A 14,760-nucleotide genomic window follows, 5' to 3' on the forward strand; every position below is an offset into this window, starting at 1 on the left:
AGGTCATCAGTCCCCTAGAACTTAGAACTACTTAAACCTAACTAAGGACATCACACACATCAATGCCGGAGGCAGGATTTGAACCTGCGACCGTAGCCGCCGCGTGGTTCCAGACTGAAGCGCCTCGAACCGCTCGGCCACAGCGGCCGGCGCAAACGACGTCTTCGAATTCGAAACTAGATTACAGCAGGCTCCTTCTCACGCACCGACATAGTTACGTTGTATACCGCTGCGTTACAGGCTCCAATTCGGTGTCCTTCACCAGCAGAGGGTTGAAAATTGCGTCAGCGAATTGGGAAAGTCGACCGAGTGATGTGAATGGTGTGTAACGCCGCAGCCGATATTAAGAACAGAATAAAAAACCCGGGGCATCACTTTTCAGCAAGCCCTCGTAAATAATAAATAAGCCGGTAAACTCGCTGCCACGATTCCTTAAAGAACTGAAACTACCATTTCTGGTAGATGGGGTGAAGCCCCGCGTGGGGAAAAAACCAGTACCGAGATTTTGAACTGACTACCATCGATTCAGGACTTTATAGCCATTTGACAGGTCTGTCTTATTGCAACTTACAGTTCCAATAAAGTTTGTAGTGGCAGGTCGCTCCAGAGGTAAGAAAATGAGGTAGGTTTGTTTTTTACTACTTACATTTCGCTTTTCTGATGTTTTCCTTGGACATCATGCAATTTATGGTTTGGAAAGAAGAATCAACCAATTACTCGTTGACACTACTGCAGTGAGTTAATGTCGTTATTTCAGTTGGTCCCCAAAATCAACAACGGCGCATTTCTCAGAAAATGGCGAAATGGTGCGAATCTTAGTAGATGGTTTGGGATAAATCCCCGCAGCTCCAGCAGTGTCACATTTCTTCAGCGATAATCTCTGACAAAGATGACATCCAACAGACAGTGCGTGAGATTATCTCACCTGAGCATATAATTCCGCTGTTTAAAATATATATTTATCGGAAAATTTCTTGCAAAGCTTTGAAATCGTTGCTGCTAACGACGACAACCAATAAAGAACGAGTGGAAGAAGAATGCACGGGTAAAGAAAAGATTACTACTGAGAAGGAAAGAAGTATCAAAAAAAGAAAGAGCGTGATATTGACGGTAAACGATGCAAGCTAGATTTATTACATCATTGTCGAAAAAGGAGGAAAACAAACAGAGACTTCATTATTCTTTAGAAACAGATTCAGACTTCTCACAGTACCACAGACATAGGTATGAACTTACTATTTGGCGATGAAGTATCCGTAAAAGAAGAAGAACAAGAGCCTGGGACTTCAATGAAGGATCAGAGCACCTAACAAAGTACACTGTTTACTATGTACCGAGATAGCTTAGCCTCAGTAATTCTTTCATGAAGAAGAAAGCAATATTTCTGCACAAGTATTTTTCGGCATTATGTTCGAATTTACGAGATATTTCAGTTCAATATTGTGTTGGGTAATTTGGCTACGATATAACAATATTACAAAGGGTTATTTTAGGTGTTTAAGTAGTCAACCATTTCTATCCATGTTTGTCTCAAATGGGGCAAAACTCTTCAAATTTTGTTTTAGATTCATTGTAAATTTCTCTGTAATTAATAATGAGACAGAGATGGAAGTCTGATGGGCTATAGGTAACAACCCAGCACTGGGTTCAATTTGAAATCGCGTGAAAAATCTACTCCTCATTCACCACAATATTAGAAGAACTAAAAATTGGCAGGCTTTACTCTGCCTGCCCTAAGAAGCAGCGTCTCACAAATGAGGCAATGTGTTAAATATTTGACATTAAGCACGTAAGGGAAAAAAAGTTTAGAAAAGATTTGAAATAATGTTTAGGCTAATGTATGTTGGAAGTTGATCAGTGCTCTGATTCTCAAATACTGGATTAATACAGTGTGAGGAACTTGCACGACCTGTGTTCGCTGCCTGAAGAAACACACTCAGCTTACAACTATAATACTTGGCTTATTGTGTTAATGCATTGAAGTAAGATTATACCTGTTAGTGAGGAGATCATTAGAGCATTTTAAATGTTTAAATTTTGACAATAATTACATGAAATATTGAAAATCAATTTTTTTTCTTCTGGAAGCCGTTAGATATGGAAACCTATAACTGGGGCCGTGGACCGTGCTAGTCGTTCAGCAATACATCTACATCATACTCCACAAGCCTCGTACCGGTGTGTGACAGAGGGTACTTCTGGTACCATTAAATCATACCCCCTTTCCTGTTCCATTCGCGAATGGTGCGTGCGAAAATGTTTCTCGATAAGTCTCTGTATTTTCTCGTCCTGGTCTTTTCGCGAGATTTGTGAGGGAAGAAGTAATATGTTGTCCGACCCTTCCCAGAAAATGCTCTCTCGAAACTGCAATAGCAAACTTCTCAGTGATGCTCAAACCTGTCTTGCAACGTCTGCCACTGTAGTTTGTTGAGAATCTGTGTAAGGCTCTCACACCGAACAACCGATCCTGTGACGAATCCTTCTCTATCTCTTCTACCACTCCTATCCCAGGCTGATGAACAGTTGTCAAGAGCCGGTCGAACAAGCGTCTTGGAAGCCATTTCTTTCGTGGATGAGTTAAATTTCCTTAAGATTCTTCCTGTGAAGCTCAGCCTGGCATCTGATTTTCCTATTTGCGTTATGCGGTCATTCCACATAAGGTCACTCTGGATAATAAATGAAAATGATGTTCTACCAAGAACCGACAGAAGATTCAGATCGCTCTGGATATTTTACGGTAGTTACCATTTCCAGTAATGTCTCATCAATAGTGAAGCTGTGCGGTAGTGGTTTTCTTTTCCTGTGTGTAAGTAATATCTCATGTGTTACATAAGATGTTAATATAGACAAACAGCTGCATGGAAAACCTTGGATTGTCTTCAAGGACGAGAAAAGCAGGTTTTCGAAGTGCATGTAGCAGAATGTACTCTTGTAAGTTGTGAAGTAAATTTACGAACGGAGCAACGAGTGTGAGTTACCTCTTACTTTGGTGCTCAGCTTGTGGTAGTGACTAGTTGGAAATAGTTATAGACCAATGTTTAGCTGCGTGCTATGTAGGTGATCTTAAGTGTCCTATGGTTAATTTAAGATGAGAATCATACTTCTAGGCCAACGAGCACTCTGACAACACGAGCATAGCATATTCCAGTGCAACCCGTCCCTGTGACTCCACCAGGGGCGCACTATAAATCTGACATAAACTGGCAAGATAAGGTTGGTTTGTGGAATGAAAGGGACCAGACTGCTACGGTCATCGGTCGGCAAGATAAGGGAGGCGCTTTCTGCGGGCAGTACTGTCCTTGGACGGAATGTGTAGCTACACAGAGCATTGCTGGCACGCATGGCCCGCCATCGGCGGCCTTCCGGGGCTATTTGTATGTCCATGTAGAGCTGCAGTTATTGTCTTTTTCCTTTCTGTGGTTAATGACCGTATATTGCAATTGCTAATATTGCTAACTGATTCTCTATCACTGAATTTTGTTTCATTGTGTTGAAGGCACTTATTGTTCTCTTGTTTCAGCCCTCTTTCAAGAACTATATTGGGCTACAAAGTACTGGTTAAACGTGATTGTTCTGCTGTCAAGATTTTATATTCATTACATTAGTTGTTAAACTATGCCCATGTCTGCACAGGCCACATATCGAGCGCACTCCACCAAAATCCTACGCTATACTGGCTATCTCGAGTAAGGAGAGAGCAGTAATATGGAAATTGAATCTTGAAATTGAAGATGCGAGGATCATATACCCTTTAGCCCACCGAAATTCAGTTTTCCATCATTCAATTCACAAATTCCCCTGTGTATTGGAAATACTCATTCGGTAAGGCTTCAGACTATTGCTTCTCGTCAAATCTGAACAAGTATTTCTCGTTTAGCGACATCTCTGCCGACAGCGCGTCAAACTCCACGCCTCCTTTGGAGACTGGCTGGTCTCCTCTGCAGCCACGGATGACTGACTTGCTGACACTGTACTCCGCTCCCATCAAAGGTGTGACCCACAAGCGTTTTATCTCGGCTACCGGCATCAAAGACAGGCGGTTACATAGGGTCGCCAAAATTAATCTGGCCCCAAAAATGTTTTCGACATGTCGTAACAACGTTGCTTTAACGGCAAAGAGGTAATCAGAAATCAGGACACACTTGGGATTATGTGGACATTATCATCAAGATAGTGCAGCAAGACATGCAACTTGGATTCGAGTTCATCTAGTGTGTGGGGAGGCAACGAAATCTCCTGACCTGAACATCGCCTAAACTCTCCCGTGTTATTTTTGCGTAGAACGCATTCTGCAACGTCAAGTTTTATTTAAATAAGCCCTCCACATTGGAACAGCTACTGCACAGCATTGGAGATGTCTTAGACTCAGTCAGTGCCCGCGCACGTGTCTCACAGTGTGATAAACTGCAGCAACGCTGCCGTTCCTAGTACATTTTCTAACCAGCAGTATCATGGCGATTACCCTACACGTGATTTTAGCGCTTTCAGAGTTGTTTAGACATAAGTCTGGCAAGAGACATGCAAAAACGCAATTCATATGATACAGCAACTAGACTCGCGATACACCGGCTCGTTCTTACCGTATGTTGCATTACGGTTAACACACGGTGCAACTCAGCAGGCCACCGAGTTCATACGGTAAAAGGGAAGTATCTCTACACAATATAATTTGAATGCGAGAAAGAAAATAACAAAAACTGAAGGAGATTTAAAAACAACTTACTGTTAGAGACAGTAACTGTCTTCGTGCCAGAATGAGATTTTCACTCTGCAGCGAAGTGTGAACTGGTGTGAAACTTCCTGGAAGATTAAAACTGTGTGCCGGACCGAGACTCGAACTCTGTACCTTTACCTTTCGCGGGCAAGTGCTCTACCAACTTAGCTACCCAAGCACGACTCTAACCCCGTCCTCACAGCTTTACTTCCGCCAGTACCTCGTCTCCTATCTTCCAAACTTCACAGAAACTCTCCTGCGAACCTAAGGATATTGCGGAGACATGGCTTAGCCACAGCCTAGGGGACGTTTCCAGAATGAGATTTACACTCTGCAGCGGAGTGTGCGCTGATGTGAAACTTGCTGGCCGATTAAAACTTAGTGCCGGACTGAGACTCGAACTCGGGAACTTTGCCTTTCGCGGACAAGTGCTGTACCAACTGAGCTACCCACGCACGACCCTAACCCCGTCCTCACAGCTTTACTTCCGCCAGTACCACGTCTCCTACCTTCCAAACTTCACAGAAGCTCTCCTGCGAACGTTGTAGGGCTAGCACTCCTGAAAGAAAGGATATTTCGGACATGGCTTAGCCACAGCCTAGGGGACGTTTCCAGAATGAGATTTTCTCTCTGCAGCAGAGTGTGCGCTGATGTGAAACTTCGTGGATTTAAAACTCTAGAGCTACAACTCTACTCCACGTACCCACTGTACAGAATCTGGTGGAACGTACATAGTGGGCCAGTAAACTCCCAAATCCTTTCCTTGGCCATACTCTTATCTTTCTGTTCCATACGCGGGTCACGGATGAAATGAAGTGTCGTGTGGCTAGGGCCTCCCGTCGGGTAGACCGTTCGCCTGGTGCAGGTCTTTCGAGTTGACGCCACTTCGGCGACCTGCGCGTCGATGGGGATGAAATGATGATGATTTGGACAACACAACACTCAGTCCCAGAGCGGAGAAAATCTCCGACCCAGCCGGGAATCGAACCCGGGCCCTTAGGATTGACAGTCTGTCACGCTGACCACTCAGCTACCGGGGGGCGGACTGGGTCACCGATGATGCGCGACGAGAAAGATTGTCAGTAGTCCTACATATGCGCCAGAATTTCTCCAATTTTTCCTTCGTGGTTGTAACGCAAGGTTGGAGGGAGCAACCTGTTTGTTGATTGGAACGTAGGCTCTCGGCATCTTGAGAGTCAGGCTCTCGCGTTGACTGAACAAGTCTGCTACGAATCGCACATCTCCTCTTTGAACCTCTTCTATATTTTCCGTTAAACTTAATAAGGGTCCCATAACGAAGACAACAGTTCGTCGAATTGGAGTGTAGTAAGCCATATCTTTCGTCGGTGAATTAGGCTTGCTTATGACTCTCAGTTAATCTGTCTGGCATCTTCTTTCACCATGGCTAGGTTTATGTGTCATTCAGTTTTAAACTGTCATGCACAGATAATACACTAAAGAGCCAAAGAAACTGGCACACCTGCCTAATCGTGTAGGGCCCCAGCGAGTACGCAGAAGTACCGCAACACGACGTGGCATTTGCTCGACTAAAGTCTGAAGTAGTGCTGTTGGGAAATGACACCAAGAATCCTGCACGGTTGTCTGTAAGAGTACGAGGGGTGGAGACCTCTTCTGAACAGCAGAAGAGCAGATATGCTCAATAATGTTCATGTCTAGGGAGTTTGGTGGTCAGCGGAAAACTCGGAAGAGTGTTCCTGGAGCCACGTTGTAGCAATTCTGTACACACGCGGTGTCGCAGTATCCTGCTGGAATTGTCCACGTCCGTTAGAATGCATAATGGGCATGAATGGATGCAGGTGATCAGTAACCTGTCAGAGTCGTATCTAGACGTATCTGGGGCCTCCACCAGTTCGAACAGTCCCCTGCTGACATGCAGGGTCCTTGGATTCATGAGGTTGTCTCCATGCGCCTACACGTCCATCCGCTCGATACAATTTGAAACGAGACTCGCCCGACCAGGCAACATGTTTCCAGCCATCAACAGTCCAATGTCGGTGTTGACTGGCCCAGCTGAGGCGCAAGGCTTTGTATCGTGTAGTCATCAAGGGTACACGAGTGGGCCTTCGGCTCCGAAAGCCCATATCGATGATGTTTCGCTTAACGGCTCGCACGCAGATACTTGTTGATGGCCCAGCATTGAAATCTGCAGCAATTTGCGAAAGAATTACTCTTCCATCAGGCTGAACGATTCTCTTCCGTCGTCGTTGGTTCCGTTCTTGCATGATCTTTTTCCGGCAGCAGCGATGTGCCAGATTTGATTTTTTACTAGATTCCTGATATTGGTATACTCGTGAAATGGTCGTACGGGAAAATTCCCACTGCATCGCTACGTCAGAGATGCTGTGTCGCATCGCTCGTGCGCCTACTAACACCACGTTCAAACTCACTTAAATCTTTATAATTGGCCACTGTAGCAGCAGTAACCGATCTAGCAACTGCGCCAGACACTTGACTTATATAGGCGTTGCTGGCCGCAGCGCCGTATTCTTCCTGTTTACATATCTCTGTATTTGAATACGCATGCCTACACCAGTTTCTTTAGCGCTTCATTGTAACTGACGCTTGTGACTGCTTCCAGTGAATCATACAGTAAGGTGACAAAAGTCTTGGGATTTCGATATGCACTTATACAGATGGCGATAGTATGACGTACAAAATGTATTTTTATATAAGGGCAGTACATTGCGAAACTATCATTTGTACTTAGACGCTTCATGTGGAAATGTTTCCGACGTGATTATTGCCGGATGGCGAGAATTAACACACTTTGTACGCTGGATGGTAGCTGGAGCTAGACGCATGACACATTACATTTCGAATCGAATTCGGTCCTTCGAGATCCACAGTGTCAATATTGTGTCGGGAATACCAGATTTCAAGCATTGCCTCTCACCACGGACAACGCAGGGCTTGACGGACTTCACTTAACAACCGAGACCAATGGTGTTCGCGTAGTGTTGTCTGTCCTAGCAGACGATCTACGCTGCGTAAAATAAGCGTAGAAATCAATGTGGGACGTACGACGATCGTATCCGTTAGGAGAGTGCGGCGAAATTTGGCGTTAACTGGATATGACAGCAGACGATCATCGCGAGTGCCTTTTCTAACAGCACGACGTCGCCTACAGCGCCTCTCGTAGGCTCGTGACTGTATCAGTTGCACCCTAGACGACCAGAATACCGCAGCTTGGTCAGGCGAGTCCCGGTTTCAGCTGCTAACAAGGGAACCTCCCCATCGCACCCCCCTCAGATTTAGTTGTAAGTTGGCACAGTGGATAGGCCTTGAAAAACTGAACACAGACCAATCGAGAAAACAGGAAGAAGTTGTGTGGAACTATGAAAAAAATAAGCAAAATATACAAACTGAGTAGTCCATGCGCAAGATATCCTTTGGATAGTGTGAGCTCAGGAGCGCAGTGGTCCCGTGGTTAGCGTGAGCAGCTCCGGAACGAGAGATCCTCGGTTCAAGTTTCCCCTCGAGTGGAAATTCTAATTTTTTATTTTCAGACAATTATCAAAGTTCAGGCACTCACACATAATCAACTTCGCTCTCCAAAATTCCAGGACATGTTCAGATTTGCTTGGGCATATGCAGGATTTAATGGTCTACACACGGAAAAATTTGAAAACGTTAAAACATGTGTTGACAGAGCACACGGAAAACTGTGCGACTGTGAATCTGTTGCATTCATTTGATGCAGTTTATGTGACAAACTGTTATGTTTTCATCACTTTTTCGGGATTGATTATCACATCCACAAGAAACCCTAAATCGGGCAAGGTAAAAGAATCTTTTTACCCATTCGCCAAGTGTACAAGTTAGGTGGGTCGACAACATATTCCTGTCATGTGAAGCACATGCCGTCACCAGTGTCGTATAGAATATATCAGACGTGTTTACCTGTGGAGGAATCGGTTGACCTATGACCTTGCGATCAAATATTTTCGGTTCCCATTGGAGAGGCACGTCCTTTCGTCTACTAATCGCACGGTTTTGCGGTGCGGTCGCAAAACACATACACTAAACTTATTACAGTGAACAGAGACGTCAATGAACGAACGGACAGATCATAACTTTGCGAAAATAAAGAAAGTAAACTTTTCACTCGAGGGAAAACTTGAACCAAGGACCTCTCGTTCCGGATCTGCTCACGCTAACCACGGGACCACGCCGCCCCTGAGCCCACAGTCTCCTTGATGTTGCCTATCCTGCGCATGGACTACTCAGTTTGTATATTTTGCTTATTTTTTTCATAGTTCCACACAGCTTCTTCCTGTTTTCTCGATTGATCTGTGTTCAGTTTTTCAAGGCCTATCCACTGTGACAACTTATAACTAAATCTGATGGGGGTGCGATGGGGAGGTTCCCTTGTAAGAGCCGATGGTAGGGTTCAAGTGTGGCGCAGGGCCGAAGTTGTCAACAACGCGCTGTGCAAGCTGGTGATGGCTCCATAATGGTGTGGGCTGTGTTTACGTGGAACAGGCCGGATCCTCTGGTCCAACTAGACCGATCATGGACTGAAAATAGTTATGTTCGGCTACTTGGACATCATTTGCAGCCTTTCGTGAGTTGATGATCCCAAACATCGGTGTCCTGTCACCGGCCCACAACTGTTCGCGATTAGTTTGAAGACGATTCTTGACAATTCGATCAAATGATCTAGCTATCCTGAACGCCCGACATTAAACCCGTCCAATATTTATGAGACATAATCGAGAGGTCTGTTCGTGCACACAATCTTGCATCGGCAAAACTTGTGCATTTATGGACGGCTATAGAGGCAGAATGGCTCAGTATTTCTGCAGGGAACTTCCAACGATTTGAAGAGTCCCTGCCACGTCTAGTTCCTTCACTACGCCAGGCAAGGAGTTCCGACACGATATTAAGACGTATCTCATTCCCTGCCACTATCGGCATAGTCCATCGTCTTCTCTCTGCACTTTGGGAAATTAGACTTTCACCCTTAGGAGGCATTACCATAACATCTGATGAAGACCCTCTAACCCCGGTAATGACTACATTTCGGGGAGGAAGAGTGTCAAGAAGTTTCTTCAGATGTGCTATATCTAGCAGAAGCCATTCGTTGATGATTAGATCCCACAGAGCTACCAAACTGAGGGGACGAATATTGTTACATGTTACCCGCTGTTACAAATAGCTGCAGACATATTTTGTGGTACTGAGATCGGGTGATTTGGAGACCTAATCGAAGTGCGATAGTTTGCTTGAGGGTTAGACGGTGAAAATATGCGTGCAGCTCTGTGAACACGGCTGTTGCCATCTTGAAAGACGGGACTAATCACAGTATACTCATCAGTAAGATTTAGATTGAAGAGCAACACTTAGTCACCGACAATTTTGACATGTGTTTACAGTAATTTGAATGAGACCGAGATACGGTATGAACAATATCTGCACAACATATTCTACATACTATGGGTGAAACTATACCTCACTATCTTATATGTGGTAGGGATAATACACTGTCTACTCACATTAATGTGACCAACTGTCAAAAGCCTGAATAAACACCTTTTACAGCGCGGGATGCGTAGCAACAGAGGCAATGAGGTTCTGGATGGTAATGACAGGGATGTCTAGGCATGTGGACTGCAGAGCCGTGGTCAGCTGCTATAGGTTTCTCGGCTGACGATCCCTGGCGAGAACAGCCTGATCGAGGTGGTCTCACAGATTCTCGTTTGCGTTTAAATTCGGAGAGTTTGGTGATCAGGAGAGTATGGTAACCTCATTATGGTGCTGCTTAGACTTCGCATGTACATTGGGAGCCGGGTGACACGTTTCATTATCCTACTGGTACATGCTCTCGTGCTGAGGAAAGATTGGATTGTTTTTGGGGGAAGAGACCAAACAGCGAGGCCATCGGTCTCATCGGATTAGGGAAGGTTCAAATGGTTCAAATGGCTCTGAGCACTATGGGACTTAACGTCTAAGGTCATCAGTCCCCTAGAACGTAGAACTAATTAAACCTAACTAACTTAAGGACATCACACACATCCATGCCCGAGGCAGGATTCGAACCTGCGACCGTAGCGGTCACGCGGTTCCAGACTGTAGCGCCTAGAACCGCACGGCCACACAGGCCGGCGGATTAGGGAAGGATGGGGAAGGAAGTCGGCCGTGCCCTTTCAAAGGAACCATCCCAGCATTTGCCTGGAGCTATTTAGGGAAATCACGGAAAACCTAAATTAGGATGGCCAGAAGCGGGATTGAACCGTCGTCATTCCGAATGCGAGTGCTGAGGAAAGACAAACTGCTTGTAGAGGTGGACATGATCCTCAAGGATAAATGGTTATGTTCAACCATTGTGCTCTCCAGAATGACGAGATCACCCAGAAAATTCCACGGAAACATTCCCCAAACCATAACCATCCATCTTACGGTCTGTACCTTTCTGATTTTTTTTGCAAGGTGTTTGCATTCATTCCGATGGGCATGAAAAGTGATTCGTCAGAAAAGACCACCTTTCGCCACTCAGTGGAGCCCAGTTGCGGTATTGGAATGAAATTCCAGCCATTGTCGCTGATGAACAGCAGTCAGCATGGGTGCATGAACCAGGATCCTGCTGTGGAGACCCTTTGGCAGCAACATTCGCTGAACAGTCGTTGAGAAGACCCTGTTGGTACCACCTCGGTTCATCTGAGTAGTCAGTTGTTCAACAGTTTGACGTATGTTCGCCAGTACACATCTCTCCAGTCGTCGTTTACCCGTGTCATCTGTCGTGCACCACAGTTACCTCGGCGCTGATTTTGAATAGCGCATTTTGCCTCGCACGATATACTTTAAAACCACAGCAGCATGCGAACTGTTTACTACCTTAGCCATTTTGGAATTGCTTCCACCCTTGGCCCAAAAGGCAATGAGCATGCCGTTTTGGACGTCAGATATAACGCTCAATTTCCGCAATACGACAACGACTGCACCGTGGAACCTGATAATCAAGGAAGGCAGGATTCGGTTACGATTGTGGACAGGGCCGTAATCAGTTACTATTGGTTGCCTTTTGCAATTACAGACATTTATTTTAAAACGGTAATTCCAGACTCAGCAATAAATGAAGATATCACACGTTATTAACGAAGGAATAAATAACTGTGTAATTAATAGTGCTTTCAGTGAGTTACAATTTACCAAATGAGCATAAAATACGGACACAGCGAATAATGTTTTAAAAACAAGCCAATGTGATCCCAATTAGAATTTTAAGGCATGTAACTACAGTCACGGCTGAAGGCCTTTAATGCCAAGAACGGCAATTATTAAAAAAAGTTTAACACACACACTGTAAAACAGTAATGCAATAGCAAAGGTTAATTTAAAAACACAGGCAACTGATGACCAAACGGGTGAGATAAAATGATGGTAAACTTGGTAGCACAACCATTTAAGCCTGCTGTAACGCCAAGAATGGCAATTATATAAGAAAATTAAAAAAAAAAAAAACCATTCAGTAAAACAGCAAATACAACAGCAAAGGTTAATTTAAAAGAACAAGCTACTGATCACCAAACAGTTGAGACAAAATGATGGTAAACTTGGTAGCACTATCATTTAAGCCTGCTGTAACGTCAAGAATGGCAAGTATATAAAAAAATTAGAAACATGCAATAAAACAGCAAATACAATAATACAGCACAAGGGCCAATCACTGACGGTACACCTGGAATCGACCTCTGAGTAGGTCCGGCAGAAAACACTTTCGCGAGCGTTGAGATAGGCTGCCAAGAGTTTCATTCACTTCATACGATGGTAACTCAGACTATTGCAGTCTAACGGATGACTAATGATAACCTTGCTGAGGCTACCTAAGTCCAATAAACCAAATGCAAAGATGTAAAAATGCGCCAAACCCGGAACCGGCGGTCTGGACTCCGACCGCAGAATATTGTAGTTAGAACTCCCAGAACGAGATAGGAACCACTACCACGAGAGTAGAAAAATCGACAACCAACCTAAAATCAAGAAAGCTGTCAAAACTACACGCCCCACAGGACAGCATCGGCAAGGCGAGGAAACGTTCACTACCATTACATACACTAACGCCAGGGCAGGTAAATGGGGCGTTAGCGGCCTCAAGGCAGGAAAAACACCGCTGGTTGAACTTAACAAATAGTAACAAACTGAACGCCGTAAATAGTAATAAGCAGTCGAGGAAAGCTAATCAGATCCGCCTTCCCGAAGCCCTCCACTCGCCGCTCTTTACCTCAGCAACACTACGAGCAGCAACATTAACCCAAGATCTCACAATGGTGGAGGTTTCTCTACTTGAATCCAAATGCACTCAAAACTTGCAGGATCTGGTTTGCGATGAGGTCGTGCACCCTCGTGACCACAGAACTTCGATCCGGCAGTCCATGCGCACCGCCAACAGTCTCAGCGTGTTCTGGCACTGCACAGACCTCGCTCCTCCTGAGTCCCCGACCGAACTCACCCTGACACGACCTGGAAGAACCATGACGTCGCCACACAGTTACTACATATCGATAACTGCCGCTGCTGCCACTAGCGGACAGGCAATGCTTGCAAAACCAAGTGGCGCCAGTCATGGGCGTACCCAGCGGGGGGCAGGGGGGGGGGGGGGGCGCAGCTGCCCCCCACCCTAGAAGATAATCGCAGTTTTTCACTAGTTTACTGTTTTATTTAATAAGAAATGCTGCATGTATTCTCGGATTGTACAAGTGCATTCTTGTATTTAAAATGTTTATTAAAAGCAGTTTTTCACTAATTTACTGTTTTATTCAATAAGAAGTGCTGTATGTTGTCTCGAGTCCTTGTTTCCTGAGACTAGTACGACCTGCCCCCCCCCCCCCCTCCCCAGTTCAGATCCTGGGTACGCCCTTGACGCCAGTCAACGCGAGAAGAAGACAAGCAACCGCAACCATGTCAACTAAACGATACGGTCCAGCCTTCAACAGAGGACCGAAACCTACAAACAGCACCAACGCGAGCCACAGCACTGCTCACACCGTTTTTTTGCATCCTCCGATACATTATATGCCATCTACTGCAAGTCCTGCCACCTGCTGTCTGTGAGTGGTCATTGCACGTTGACGTCGAACATAGGCGGTGGTCGTATTAATGTGACCGGACCGTGTACCATTAGACATATACACTGATTTTATCCATGTACATTGGATTCTGTGTATTGGTACAACATCTTCAGTCCCCTCTATGACTAGGTAATCACAGTGATTTCGGGAATCGTATATGCTTTCCGTAAAAGGTCCAAAACATATACGTACGCTTAACTGAAGCTTCTTGAAGCCAATGATGTGTACAACGGCAGTACATCAACCCCAGCTCATGTACTGCTACCGTAGAAGATCCGCATTATCTGTGTACGCTAAACTAATGCTTCTCGTTGCCTATGATGCTTACAGTGGGAGTGCATCAACTCAAACTGATGTTCTGTCACTGTTGTTTTGGACCTTCTACGGAGAGTATACAGGGTGAGTCATCTGCCCCTACTGCTGGCTTTATGCAACCAACAATGCCTCCAAAAAACAAACAAGATTTTCATATTCTCCACCTCGCCACCAGCAGACAGTTGGTTCCTACAGAAAAAAATTCGCGGAACATTTTTGCAGGAAATTTCGTGTAGTTAAATTTTACACTGGGATGATTTTCATTAGAGATAGAAGTTTTCGAATTATTCAAGAAAAACGTACAAAATGTGACCTTCAAACACACATTTCTTGAATAACTCTAGAACCGTGGCCTCCAGCGGAAATGTATCCCAGTATAAAATTTAACTACATTAAATTTACGACAAAAAAAAATCCTGCTCAATTTCTCTTTAGGACTAATAGTTTGCACGTAGCGAGTGAGAGAATATGAAAATCTCGTATACGGTTTTAGAAGGCATTGCAGGATGCATAAAACCCAGCGGTAGGGGCAGCTGAATCACCCTGTGTCTCAGTATCAACGTGATCACCCAGAAGAGGGGTTTGAAGATGGCGTGCTGTAACAGCGGAACCGGCTGCCTGTGAATAAAACCAGTAAATACA

This window comes from Schistocerca americana, chromosome 8 (assembly GCF_021461395.2).
Source record: "Schistocerca americana isolate TAMUIC-IGC-003095 chromosome 8, iqSchAmer2.1, whole genome shotgun sequence".
NCBI classification, from domain to species: domain Eukaryota; kingdom Metazoa; phylum Arthropoda; class Insecta; order Orthoptera; family Acrididae; genus Schistocerca; species Schistocerca americana.